Below are 12,718 nucleotides of genomic sequence, written 5' to 3' on the forward strand. Positions count from 1 at the left end.
AGTCAAATAGAGAGCTGCTTTTCTCTGCTATTAATCCTCAGCTTTTCTTAGGCTCTGGCATAAAGTATTGGTAGAAAGCAATGTTTTAGTAGTCTGTTACATTTCATTAAATAAATCTGGGCATGTGAGTGAATCACATAACACTTTTTGGAGCCAAGAACATTTCTAAACCTAAGAATTTAACTCTTTATTTTTATTCATTTTCACTTTACAGAAAATTATGCTTTCATCTTGTCTCCTTTTCACTCTGCAAAATTAGTGAGCAATAATTTAATGTCAAATCCAAAAATCTTCATAGGGTCATTTTAAGATGTCCCAAAGTAAAAAAAGAAAAATAGATGTGTGTGTGTGCGTGTGTATAAATGACACATAGTATGCATTCCCTTAAATTTGTCTTTACTTTCTCTGCAAGTCACTCTGAACATATCTTATGAGCACATTTGGAATGGCTGGATTGAATAAGAATTAAAATTCCACTGCATGTTTTCCTCACATCTTTCCAGTTTTTGCATTTTTCCCAGTAAATATGCATAATCTGGTGAGATTTCCATGTTAGCTTCCCAGAACCACTCTATGCATCATTTTGTGAAGTACTTTGATATCAGTTGTTGCAAAATTTTAAATATGGTGGTAAAATAGAGCTGGAGACAGAGAGGGCAGGGAGGGAGGGAAGTCATCTGGAATGTTAATGCCAATCTTACTTGGCATTTACTGAACGCTTACTATGTAATAGGCACTACAGGAAGGGTCTTCCATGGTTTGTTTCACTTAATTGTGAATTCTTATGAAGTGAGCAACTCTTAATGTCCTCTAAGGTGGAGAAATCAAGGAATACAGAAATCAAGTGGCTTTTCCAAAGATTATTCAACTAATAAATAGCAGAAATGTGACATGAACTGACTTGAGTTTGCCTGAGTTCTGATGTGTATGGCAAATTCATACCTCCAGCACTGCAACCACCTCTGTGAGAAGCATAAATTTCCAAAAGGGCTTATTTTATTCTGAAATTACTCAGAAAGAGGCCAAGGCTGGTGTTTTTGGTTTTATGTTCCTCTGACAACATGGAGCCAAACCCTCATCCCCTCCCCACCAAACAACTTTGAAATCTTATTCTAGGATTTTTTTTTTTTTTTTTTTTTGGTGCACATCTCTTTGTAAATAAAAAATGCAATGGAAACAGAGAGGTATTAGGTTCAAGCCAGCATGAAATCTGCCCTCAGTTAGTCAGCCAAACCCTACTGACAGCCCCAGAGGGGCTTGCTCAAGTCAGTGCGGTATTGTAAGAAGGATCTGGAAACTGTGACAGGCTCTGCCAGCCAAGCCCCACCTCATGCCTGTAGACACCCTGCTTGACTGGGGCTGCATCTCATTACCGAGCAAAGATCAACTTCCCAGCAATTTGCCTTTTACAAACTGGAATAGCTGTGGTTAGAAATGTAGACAGTTTACTTAAAATAGGAGAATCTGTGATAGTATGATCCCAGTCTTTTCTCCCATCCCCTTTTATTATTTCTGTTCCCAAATGTACACGCGTGTATATGCTCAGACACTTCAGTCATGTCTGACTCTGCGATCCTTTGGATGGATTCTCCTGGAGTGGGTTGCCATTTCTTCCTCCAGGGGATCTTCCTGACCCAGGGAGCAAACCTGGGTCTCCTGAATCTCCTGTACTGCAGGTAGATTATTTATCACGAGCACCACCTGGGAAGTGCTATACCCAAATGTATACCCATCCTTGATCTTTGTTTCAGAATGGACAGAGTGTTGTGTGCCCTCATTGTAACTGCATTTGATTTAATGATGATTTCTATGTAAAAAGAGGTATCAGAAGGGGAGGCCCAGAGCCCCTCTTTCTAAAGCTGTTTTAGAACTGAAGTCCCCTCACAGCGCTGAAGGAAAGGATGCTAGCGGTAGGTATTTTCTTCCATCATAGTTATCAGCACTCGTATTTACAAAACATTTTGTCCTTTTGTGTAAGGGGATGCTATCTGGCAGTTAAATTTTAGCTAAGATAATTCTGCTCCAATGGCTGAAATTTTTCACTTCTTTTAAAGTAGTCCAACTGTGGTAAGCATTCTTTCATCTCATGTTTCTCCACTGAGTTCTAAAGCCACCAAGTCTTGTCTAGAAGGAATGGTTGAGGAAGAGGCTGTTCTGCGTTAAGCCAATATTCTGATTAGTTTAGATTTATTGTTAAAGTCCTTTTAGTTCTGTCTTGCCTGTGTCCTCAGTCACTTCAATCAGGTTCTACTCTGTGATGCTATGGACTGTAGCATGCCAGGCTTCTCTGTCCATGGAGTTTTCCAGGCAATAGTACTGGGGTGGGCTGCCATTTCCTCCTCTACGGGATAGTCCCAACCCGGGGAACAAACCCATGTCTCCTGTTTCTCCAGCATGGCATGATGGTTCTTTACCCACTGAGCCACCTGGGAAGCCCTAATCATATCTTATAACAATGTTTAAAAATGGTGTGCAAATGTAGCAAATGGAGTGTTACCCATTGCTGATGGCTGACACACACTCAGGATCTGAGTGCATTATCTGAATGCAGTTTCTGGACAGAACTTTGCAAACTGGCAGCTGGTAGACCCTCCACTCATCTCTGAGTTCTTTCTTAGTTGGATCCAAATCTCAGTTTCTTTAGGTACTAGTTTATCCAGGGCAAGTTCTTTATTTTCTCTGAACCTCAGACTTACAATCTATATAAAGAATAATAACTACCTCAAAAGGATGCTGGGAACACTAAACAAGTTAATTCATATCAATGTCTTAGTGCAATGTCTGGTGAGTTCAAGTGCTAAGTCTATCATTAACACACCTTCTTTAAATTTGAGTGTTTGATCTCAACACATACTTTGAAAATCGCTTTCCTTTAGGTAAATACCACATAAATCAAGTCACTTTCTTGCCATTTGCCTCTCTTTTGAAAAGAGAGTTTTGTTGTAACAGAGGGAAAACTATTATATCTGGCTGCCTTTGGACTGGGGTCACATAAAATTGTTTTGTGTAATTTAACAGACGTAATAGTTATTTTATAAAGATTGGAAGTCACTTGGTTAAGTTTGATGAATGCATGTGTAAACGTAAGACAGACTGGTTGGTTGACTCAAGAACATGAATTTCAAATGGCTATCTTTGGATTAACAGAAATCTTTGGTAATCGGCACTGTTACCTTGATGGCTTTCCACAGTCAAGTGGCCAGTGACTGAAGTTTGTACCTGGTTAGGCCACCTGTTTGTCCCTCTTTTCCTTCTTTCTCTCCCTTCCTTACCCTAGAGGGGCATGACAAAGGGAAATAGGAAAAAGCTTGTTTGCTCACTCTCTGGTCCCTCTCTTTGGCCATCCTCTCGATGGTGGAAGGTCAGTGAACAAAGGTCACCATGCAGGGCTCCCACATTAAACACCCTGACCTCACTGCCAAATCACTTTTCCAGAAAGTGCCACCAGATCATGTGTCACTTTCATGAACCTTTGGTCTGGCAAACCTGATGCTGGGTGTCACCTTCTTGCTTAAAATGTGTGCTCTTTAAAAGCAAACACTATGGATGGATAGAAGTTTGTGTTTAGTCTCACTTCAAGAACTTTTTTCACTTCTTTCTTAAAAATGGAAAGTATATTTGAAACACAGTATCACAGCAGGAACCTAGAATTTATAAGTTAGCACCTTATTAGGATATTATATCCAAATAATGCACCATAACCAAGTTGCAATTTATGAAACATTCATTGTAATGAACTCATTTAGGAAGTGTGTTTGAATTTCATTGATTGGAAGAGGTCTATATTTTGATAAAAGAGTTTGATTCCTATAAACATCAAGTGCATGTTTTGCTCACTTAAACCAGCTTTTATTGCCTTGAAAGCATTCACTTTAATCTTATTAAAATACATAGTGATATAATGCTTATAATTTTGGCTTCATTAAAATGAGAAAATATGTTTTACATTTAACTTTTGAAACATTTGAAAGTTTATTTCTTTATGCTTAATTAATAGTTTAAAATACTATTAATACTTTTCCATCCTTTAACCTCAAAATCTAATTCATTAATATAAAACAAATCACATCTTCCCCCTGCCCACCCCAATCAAACCAGGCATTAAAGCATGTTGTAGTTGTCAATATATGCATAGGTATCATGATTTATTTTTCATTTATATTTATGGAAGAGAAAGACATTCATACTCTTAATTTTTTTAAATGAGAGGAGTTATCATTTGACAACTAGTTAGTATCTGTGTGTATTTTATGCATTCTTATAATTATTAATCTGTTCAATGCTATTATTATCCTTAAGTAGACTGAATACATATACTTCACACCTGAAAATTATGTCATTTTCAAAAGAAATATTAACACAAAATATAATAATTTTTGGCATTGGAATTACAACTATTCTCATTTTAAAAATGTGAACTCTCACCAAGTCCATTGATGTGTCCTGAGTGTATTCAAATGATTCAGTTCAGTTCAGTTGCTCAGTCGTGTCTGACTCTTTGCAACCCCCTGGACTGCAGCATGCCAGGCTTCCCTGTCCATCACCAACTCCTGGAGTTTGCTCAAACTCATGTCCATCAAGTCAGTGATATCATCCAACCATCTCTTCCTCTGTTGTCCCCTTCTCCTCCTGCCTTCCATTGTTCCCAGCATCAGTGTCTTTTCCAAGAAATCAGTTTTTTGCATCAGGTGGCCAAAGTATTGAAGTTTCAGCTTTGGCATCAGTCCTTCCAATGAATATTCAGGACTGATTTCCTTTAGGATTGACTGGTTTGATGTCCTTGCAGACCAAGGGACTCTCAAGAGTGTTCTCCAGAACCACAGTTCAAAAGCATCAATTCTTCAGTGCTCAGCATTCTTTATAGTCCAACACTCACAACCATACATGACTACTGGAAAAACCATAGCTTTGACTAGACGGACCTTTGCAGCAAAGTAATGTCTCTGCTTTTTAATTTGCTGTCTAGGTTGGTCACAGCTTTTAAAAGAGCAAGTGTCTTTTAATTTCATGGCTGCAGTCACCATCTGAGGTGATTTTGGAGACCCCTCAAAATAAAGTCTCTCATTGTTTCAATTGTTTTCCCATCTACTTGCCATGAAGTGATGGGACCAGATGCCATGATCTTAGTTTTCTAAATGTTAAGTTTTAAGCCAACTTTTTCATTCTCCTCTTTCACTGTCATCAAGAGGCTCTTTAGTTCTTCTTTGCTTTCTCCCACAAGGGTGGTGTCATTTGGATATTGATATTTCTCCTGGCAATCTTGATTCCAGCTTGTGCCTGCATTTGAAACTAACAAGTTAATTAAAATTTTCAGTAGTTATATTAAAAAAAAACCCTAGCACCAAATTAGAAACAATAAGAACCCTATATATACATTTTATGTTTAAAACAACAGTTGAGAACTTACAATGTATTTGTTGACTTCAAATCAGAAAAACAGATTTTCACAATGCTAGCTTTGATAAGTTCACTAAATTTTGTTGATGCTTTCATACATAACCAGCAGTTTTTATACTCTAGATTATAGCCAATGGGAATGTTATTTACACATGAGGGAAATAATGTGTAGTCTACCAAAGGGTCAACAACTCTTTCCAGTGGTAGGCAGGTTGTGATTATTTTACAAGATGTGATCCTCTCATAAATTACTTATGACTGGGGCTGGATAATTAAATATTTTAAATAATAGTAAGAGACAGGATGCTTTTTTCCTCCCCCTCTAGTTTGAATTCACCAGTGCAGTGAATAAAAACCAGAAAAATAAAAGCTTGAAATGACAGAACCATAGACTTACAGCACAGGGGAAAATCTCTAGGAACCATTTTTTTAGGCACGTTGTAGCTAAAAGAGTACCCAAAAGTAGTGCTCTGTCCTGTTTTTACAGATTCCCACAGAAGGATGTGATATAATTTATTTCTTTCAGTTACAGTGATTAAGTTAACAAGACTAATTATATCTGACTTGCTGATGTCCATTTTTATTTTAGTGTGGGAGAAACTAGGTATAAATCCATTTAAAGAATAGAACTTCAGTGGCACGCTAACAAGACTGTCCCTTCTACCTGGTTGTCCCAGTCTAGGCAAAGCACAACCCAAAAGACTATTGTTGAAGAAGTGAAAATCCATCACTTCTTCCGTCCATTACTCATCCAACAATATCTCCAGGAGCTGGCCACCTTTCTCGTGCAAACAACATTAAGATGAGCAAGGCAGGGCTACCCTAGTGGTCCAATGGTTAAGACTCTGTGCTTCCATTGAAGGGAGCACAGGTTCCATCCCTGCTGGGGGAAGTTCAGCATGCCAGAAGGTGCCAGCAGGGGAAAAAAAAAAAAGATGAGCAAGGCAATCCAGTCTGCTAAGTTCACTCTGTAGCGGTCTTATACCAGCTGCCCACCTCCCTGCCTAGGACAATGATGTCAAATTTGACCCTGACTATGGTAAGCTTTGAGCTTCTCAGGGTAGCAAAGTGGTAAAGAATCACCTGCCAATGCAGGACAACCTAAAAGACATGGGTTTGATCCTTGGGTCTGGAAGATCTCCTGGAGAAGGAAATGGTTCCAGAAGGAAATCCATTCCAGTACTCTTGCTTGAAAAATTCCATGGACAGAGGAGACTGGCGGGCTACAATTCATGGGATCACAAAGAATCAGACACAGCTGAGTATGCATGCACATGATAAGCTTGGAGGCTAGGTGCTGAATAGTTACCTATAGAGTTAACCTTGGAGATGTGAAAGGACTTCACTCTTGCCTCTGAGAAGCTTATTCTTAATTAAAGATAACCCTGGAAGGGACGTAAAAGTTAAGTTGTTGTAAGTCATCTTTTCTTTACCTGAGAAGATATTTATTAGATTTCTTTCTTCCATGTCCTACTACTTAGGGTGAATTTTCTGAGATAAACTCAGATAATTTGAAACCCTGTGGGTGGTACTGGATAGGGATCACCTATCTTGAGGGGGTCCCGGGCACATGAGACGTTGGAGAAATATCAGGAGGGGATCACAGTGGGCAGAAGAGCCAGAATTTCCAGAGTGTTTACCTCATGCCAGTCATTGTCCTAAGGCTTTTTATATATACTGATGCATTTAATTCTCATAAAAATCTCATGAAGTAGATGCTACAGTCATCCCTCTTCTGCAGACGATAAAACTGAGATGAGAGAAGTTAAATAATCCCATGATCACAGTGAATGACAGAGTAGACGACAGCATGGGAGTTTGAACCTGGCTAGCCTAGCTCTAGAGCTAAGGCAGTACTGTCTGTTCACCTGATTCCTTCTGGAGAATAGCAAAGACCTGGGGGTGAGAAACTATGGTGGGAAAAGAGCCAAGAAAAGGAGTGTAGGAGCCCCAGCAGCTATGTCACAAACTTCAGTTCCGCTTCAGATCAGTTTTACAGTCTATTCGGAGAAGGAGATAGTTTTGATACTACACTCTCTCCAAGTAAGCAGGAGTCTGTGTTTTATTTCAACTCTGCTAAAGCATGCTACTTTGGATAAAATTTATCTTTTCTCTACATCTCAGATTAATGTACAAATAAATAGATTCTACTAAAGAAAATAAATGAGTATAGGTATTTTTTAATGTGAAGTAATCATTCTGTAAGGTGGTACATATGGGCTTTGATAATTTTTTTTATTTAACATGGAAATGAACAAAAAAGCTAAGTAGCCCAAATAAAACAACTCTAAATAAAAAGCACTTGTAGAATAAAATTTTAAAAAACTCTTTAAAACAGGTAAAGAATTACTTTAGATTTTAAAAATAATTTTATTTATTTTTGGCTGTGCTGGGTCTTTGTTGTTGCTCAGACTTTTCTCTAGCTGTGACAAGCAGGGGTTCAGTTCAGTTCAGTTGCTCAGTCATATCCGACTCTTTGCAACCCATGGACTGCAGCATGCCAGGCCTCCCTGTCCATCACCAACTCCCAGAGTTTACCCAAACTGATGTCCATTGAGTCGGTGATGCCATCCAACCATCTCATCCTCTGTCGTCCCCTTCTCCTCCCGCCTTCAATCTCTCCCAGCATCAGGGTCTTTTCCAATGAGTCAGTTCTTCACATCAGGTGGCCAAAGTATTGGAGTTTCAGCTTAAGCATCAGTCCTTCCAATGAATATTCAGAACTGATCTCCTTTAGGATGGACTGGTTGGATCTCCTTGCTGTCGAAGGGACTCTCAAGAGTCTTTTCCAACACCACAGTTCAAAAGCATCAGTTCTTCGGCGCTCAGTTTTCTTTATAGTCCAACTCTCACATCCATACATGACGACTGGAAAAACCATAGCTTTGGCTAGACGGACCTTTGTCAGCAAAGTAATGTCTGCCTTTTAATATGCTGTCTAGGGGTTCCTCTTCTCTAGTTGTGGTGTGCAGGCTTCTCATTGCTGTGGCTTCTCTTGTTGCAGAGCACAGACTCGAGAGCAGAGGCTCAGTAACTGTGGGGCATGGGGGCACAGGCTTAGTTGCCCCACAGCATGTGGGATCCTCCCAGACCAGAGATCCAACACAGGTCTCCTGCATGGGCTGGTATCTCTGAGCCACCAGGAAGTCTCTATTTTAATTTGTATTGTATGCATAGACCTTATCTCTAACACAAGGTTAAAAGTTGGTGTAATTGTTTAGAAGATTCCTAAGGAAAGATTACTTATGTCCATATGCTCTGACAAGAACAATAACAGTTTTCCCTACCACTATCTAGGCTTCTTTGGTTGAGTGAATGAGTGATTTTTGTCCTTAAATCCATTGCTTTCTAAATCCATAGGAAAGTTTATCGTAAGTATATAAGTAAACTATGGTATCTGGAAAATTGCTTTTCTCTTTTTGAAAGACACTTGGTGAATTCTCTGTTCTAAAATTGGCAATTTTGCCAGGAACATTCTGGGATTGACTTTGGAATCATGCTTCAGTTGCATCTATCCTTCACCTTGCCAGTAGAGCTTGGTCACACACCACCAATTTGGTGGTGCATTTTGGAACTTGGAACTTCCCATTACTGGGGGTCATTACCACTCACTGCTCTGGAAAAGTAACTATACAGCTGTCAGTAGTTTCCAGGAAAGCCATTCTTCTCACTTTCTTGCTCTGAATCAATAGACAGGTCTGTTATTATGCAGGCCACTGGACAAATATCTCTATGCTGAGGTCCAGCCTTGGGGGAGCAGGGGTAGGAAAAGAGGGAAAAAGGGTTGAGCCCAGGGGAATGGCTACTTTTTAGAGTCATGTGACAAACATCAGCAAATCATCTCAAATATTAAAAATGTAAGATAGCATAAATTGTTTTGGAAGGGTCAGGGGTTTTTTTTTGTTGTTATTGTTGCAACTGGAAAGTTGTTTTTTAGCCCAGTTTCCCTTGAAGGAGCTGGCCCCCTTCTTGATAGCATGGAGTCACCTGATCAAGTTAGCAGCAGGGTGGATCGCAGGAAGCTATAGAGTCAGCCTGTTCGGATGAGTAAGGAGCCAATCAAGTGCCATATCAGCAAAGTAGAGTGAAAGAGGATTTGGAAAGAACCACCAATGCCAAGGTTTCCTTTCGTGAAATATAGCACAAGTTCAGTCTTCTAAACTCTACATACCTCTGACCTTTGCCTCTTTTATGTCTCTATTTTTCTGTCCTGACAGACCACATGCCAATGTACAACCCAGAATCCCTCACCCTCATGATTTATGACTTACAGCTGCTTCAGTGTCTCAGACATGGCAGCTGCTTTTCAGATGTCTTCAAACCAGAGGGAGAGTGTTAATGTGAACTTGAGTGGCTGCAGAAGAGAAGGAGAAAAGTTGATGAAAAAATCATCTGAATTCAGCCCCAAAGCTTTTGATTGATCTTTGCCTTTGGGGCCAAGCAAAATGTTTGGTTTATTTTATAAGCTAATTAGGTGTGTGAAAGGCTACTTGGCATCTGCTATTGACTGAACCCAGCAAAAGTGATCACTAGGCTGGATGATCAATAAGGGATCGATAATAAGCGTGTGATTGGATTAGCCATTTGATCAATGCTGTGTGCTAATATATTAACAAGCAAATTACCCACAGCACTTAAGAGCAGAATGCTGACTCTGATTGCATTACAAACTAGTGAGATCTAATGACCTGCCAAGTGCAAGGGGTTAGTTATACAAATCAAGATCTGAAGGTATTTTTTTCCTGGAAGATTTCTCCCCCGCCAGAGATAATGCTTTCTTAAGTGAGATTCAAATTAAATTACAATTAGCAAGCAGTTGCACTGGGACACCTAATTTCCCAACAAGTATCATTAATGAGGAAGAGGGCTTGGGAAGTCCAGAAAAACTAGCCTGGAGAACTTCTAGGAAAAGCCAGATAAATATCAGAAATGGCAAACACAAAGAACGCCAGAGTAGTCACTAATATTTCTCCAATAAAATTTTGGTAAGTGTATTCCTAGGTTGGATATATAGAGCCCTTTCACAATAGAATTTAATGGTGCTTGATCTTTATCAAAATCATAGGTTTCTTCCCAGCTTACATTTTTGTTTTAAAGTAAGCTATTATCTTAATTCAGTCTCAAAATGGGTAAGCAATGAGGCATATCTGTGTGTGTGTGTGTGTGTGTGTCTGTGTGTGTGCACATGCACACATGTGCCAAATGCACAGTGTAAAGGACTGTGGCTAACAGCAAAAGTGCTCTTCAAAAGAGAAAAAGAGAAAGAAAACTACGTGTCATAGGACGTGAGGAGTGAAGAAAATGTCTTCCACGTCCTAACTCTGCAGAATTTATTTCTATTCGATGATTCGCTCTATAAGTGACCTCACGAGAGTAAAAAGCCACAAAGCAGAGCTTCTCCCCTCCTGCTTTTGCCATGATTAGGTGAACCATTTATTCAATTGACTGTGCTCTTTCTGATTCCCTAAGTGGAGACCAGGCAAGCCTTTGCTCACTTTCTCTCTTAATCCTTTTCCTTTTGAGAAATCTTTTTTCCCTTTGCCTGAGGGAAGCTGAACCGATTAGTCTGAATTCTCCAGTGTTATTTGCAGACTCGAAAGGTCTCCCCAGGCCCAGAGGCAGAGTGGCAGCCGAGCCTTGGTGAGGTGAGGCAAGCGGCAGCTGACAAAACAGGCTGCCTGGCCTGGCGAGCTGGGGGCCGGGAGGGGACAGGCTGTCAATCAGCATCAAAGAAGCACAGGCAGGGAATGCAGTATCTGATGGAGCCCTGTCAGTGCCCAGACTTTAAGGTGAACCAGGGTTGATTTGCCAGAGGCTGAACTGCCTAGGACCTTGGGGTGGGGTGGGGTGGGTGGGGTGGGTGGGGTGGGTGGGGTGGGGTGGGCGGGGTGGGGGGGAGCTGTAGGCAGATTTTCCCACTTGCCCTGCATTTGGTGGGCTTCAGTGTTTATACCATCCCGTGTAAGTTTTTGTACCGAAGCTCCAAGTCCAGTGCCATCGTGAATACCTTGTGAGGGTTCTGTGAGAACTGTCGTTCCGTTTGAGTAAATCTGCTGATGGTCAATGATCACAGTGATGACAGTCCTCTCACATCCATTCCTCTCTGGTGGTGCCTTGTTTGACAAGCCCTGTTCCGTGTTTTTAAACACTTTTTTCCTGTGCTTACCAAATGTATAGGAAGCTAGCAATATACAGCCAAAGAAGTTAACTCCGTTTAAGCATGGAAGTACATGAAACTATGAAACATCACATTTGTTGTTGATGGAATCTCACTCACTTCACCAGCGATGAGATTTTGTAAATAAATGACACACCTTTGGGACTGATATGTCTACACTTCAATGGCACAAGTGTGTAATGATATAACAGTCTATGCTATTAATTCCTTCAGTCATCAGTGATTAAATTCATGGTAAGAAGCAATGTCCTTTCAACCTACAGTGAAAGCCCATCTAATGGATCGTGTATTTGCCAAAAACCTTAAAGAGTTAAAAAATATTTTGCATTTCATAAATGTAAGACAGGTGACTATAATGCTATAAAGACATTATTGCCATGTTGCTGATTATGCCTCTGACATGATTCTACTCTCCTTCTGCCTTGTTATTAATCTGAGCTTTAAGTACTGTCATAAATATTTCTCCAGGAAGAAACAGCTGCATGGCTCTGGATAATAATTATAATTATTTAAGTGAGAAAGCATTGGAGGACAAGATTCCTGCTTGTCACTGTGTCTGATTCTGTAATATGCTGTTTTGCAGGAAGAACTGAGAGGAAGGGAGAATGATATCAATAATAGGCAAAAAAGAAACTTGCCAACGTTCAAGACTTTGTTTAGGAATTTGTGATTGTTTTGCCTGGGAAAGAAAACACCTTTTAAAAAAATATTTTTATTTATTTATTTTTATTTTTGACTGTGCTGGGTCTTCATTGCTGTGCATGGGCTTCCTCTAGTTATGGTTTGCAGGCCCTAGAGCCCAGGCTCAGCAGTTGTGTCACCTGGGCTTAGGTGGCTTAGTTACCCCACGGCATGTGGGATCTTCCCAGACAACAGATCGAACCCATGAACTCTGCCTTGACAGGCAGATTTTTAACCACTGGACCACCAGGGAAGTCCCAGAAAACACCTTCAGTGACTTGATAAGCATAATCATTTAAACCTATTATAGCCAGAACATCATCCAAAGTACATATATCTTCCAATCAATAGTTCTTTAGAAAATAAAAATATCTGTTTTGTTTCTAAACTGTCTCAATTAACCTTTTCCTTGTTAAGTTTAGTAACATTGAATACTGAAGATTTAATGTGATATTTCCCATC

Source organism: Capra hircus, chromosome 9 (genome assembly GCF_001704415.2).
Source record: "Capra hircus breed San Clemente chromosome 9, ASM170441v1, whole genome shotgun sequence".
In the NCBI taxonomy this organism is placed as follows: domain Eukaryota; kingdom Metazoa; phylum Chordata; class Mammalia; order Artiodactyla; family Bovidae; genus Capra; species Capra hircus.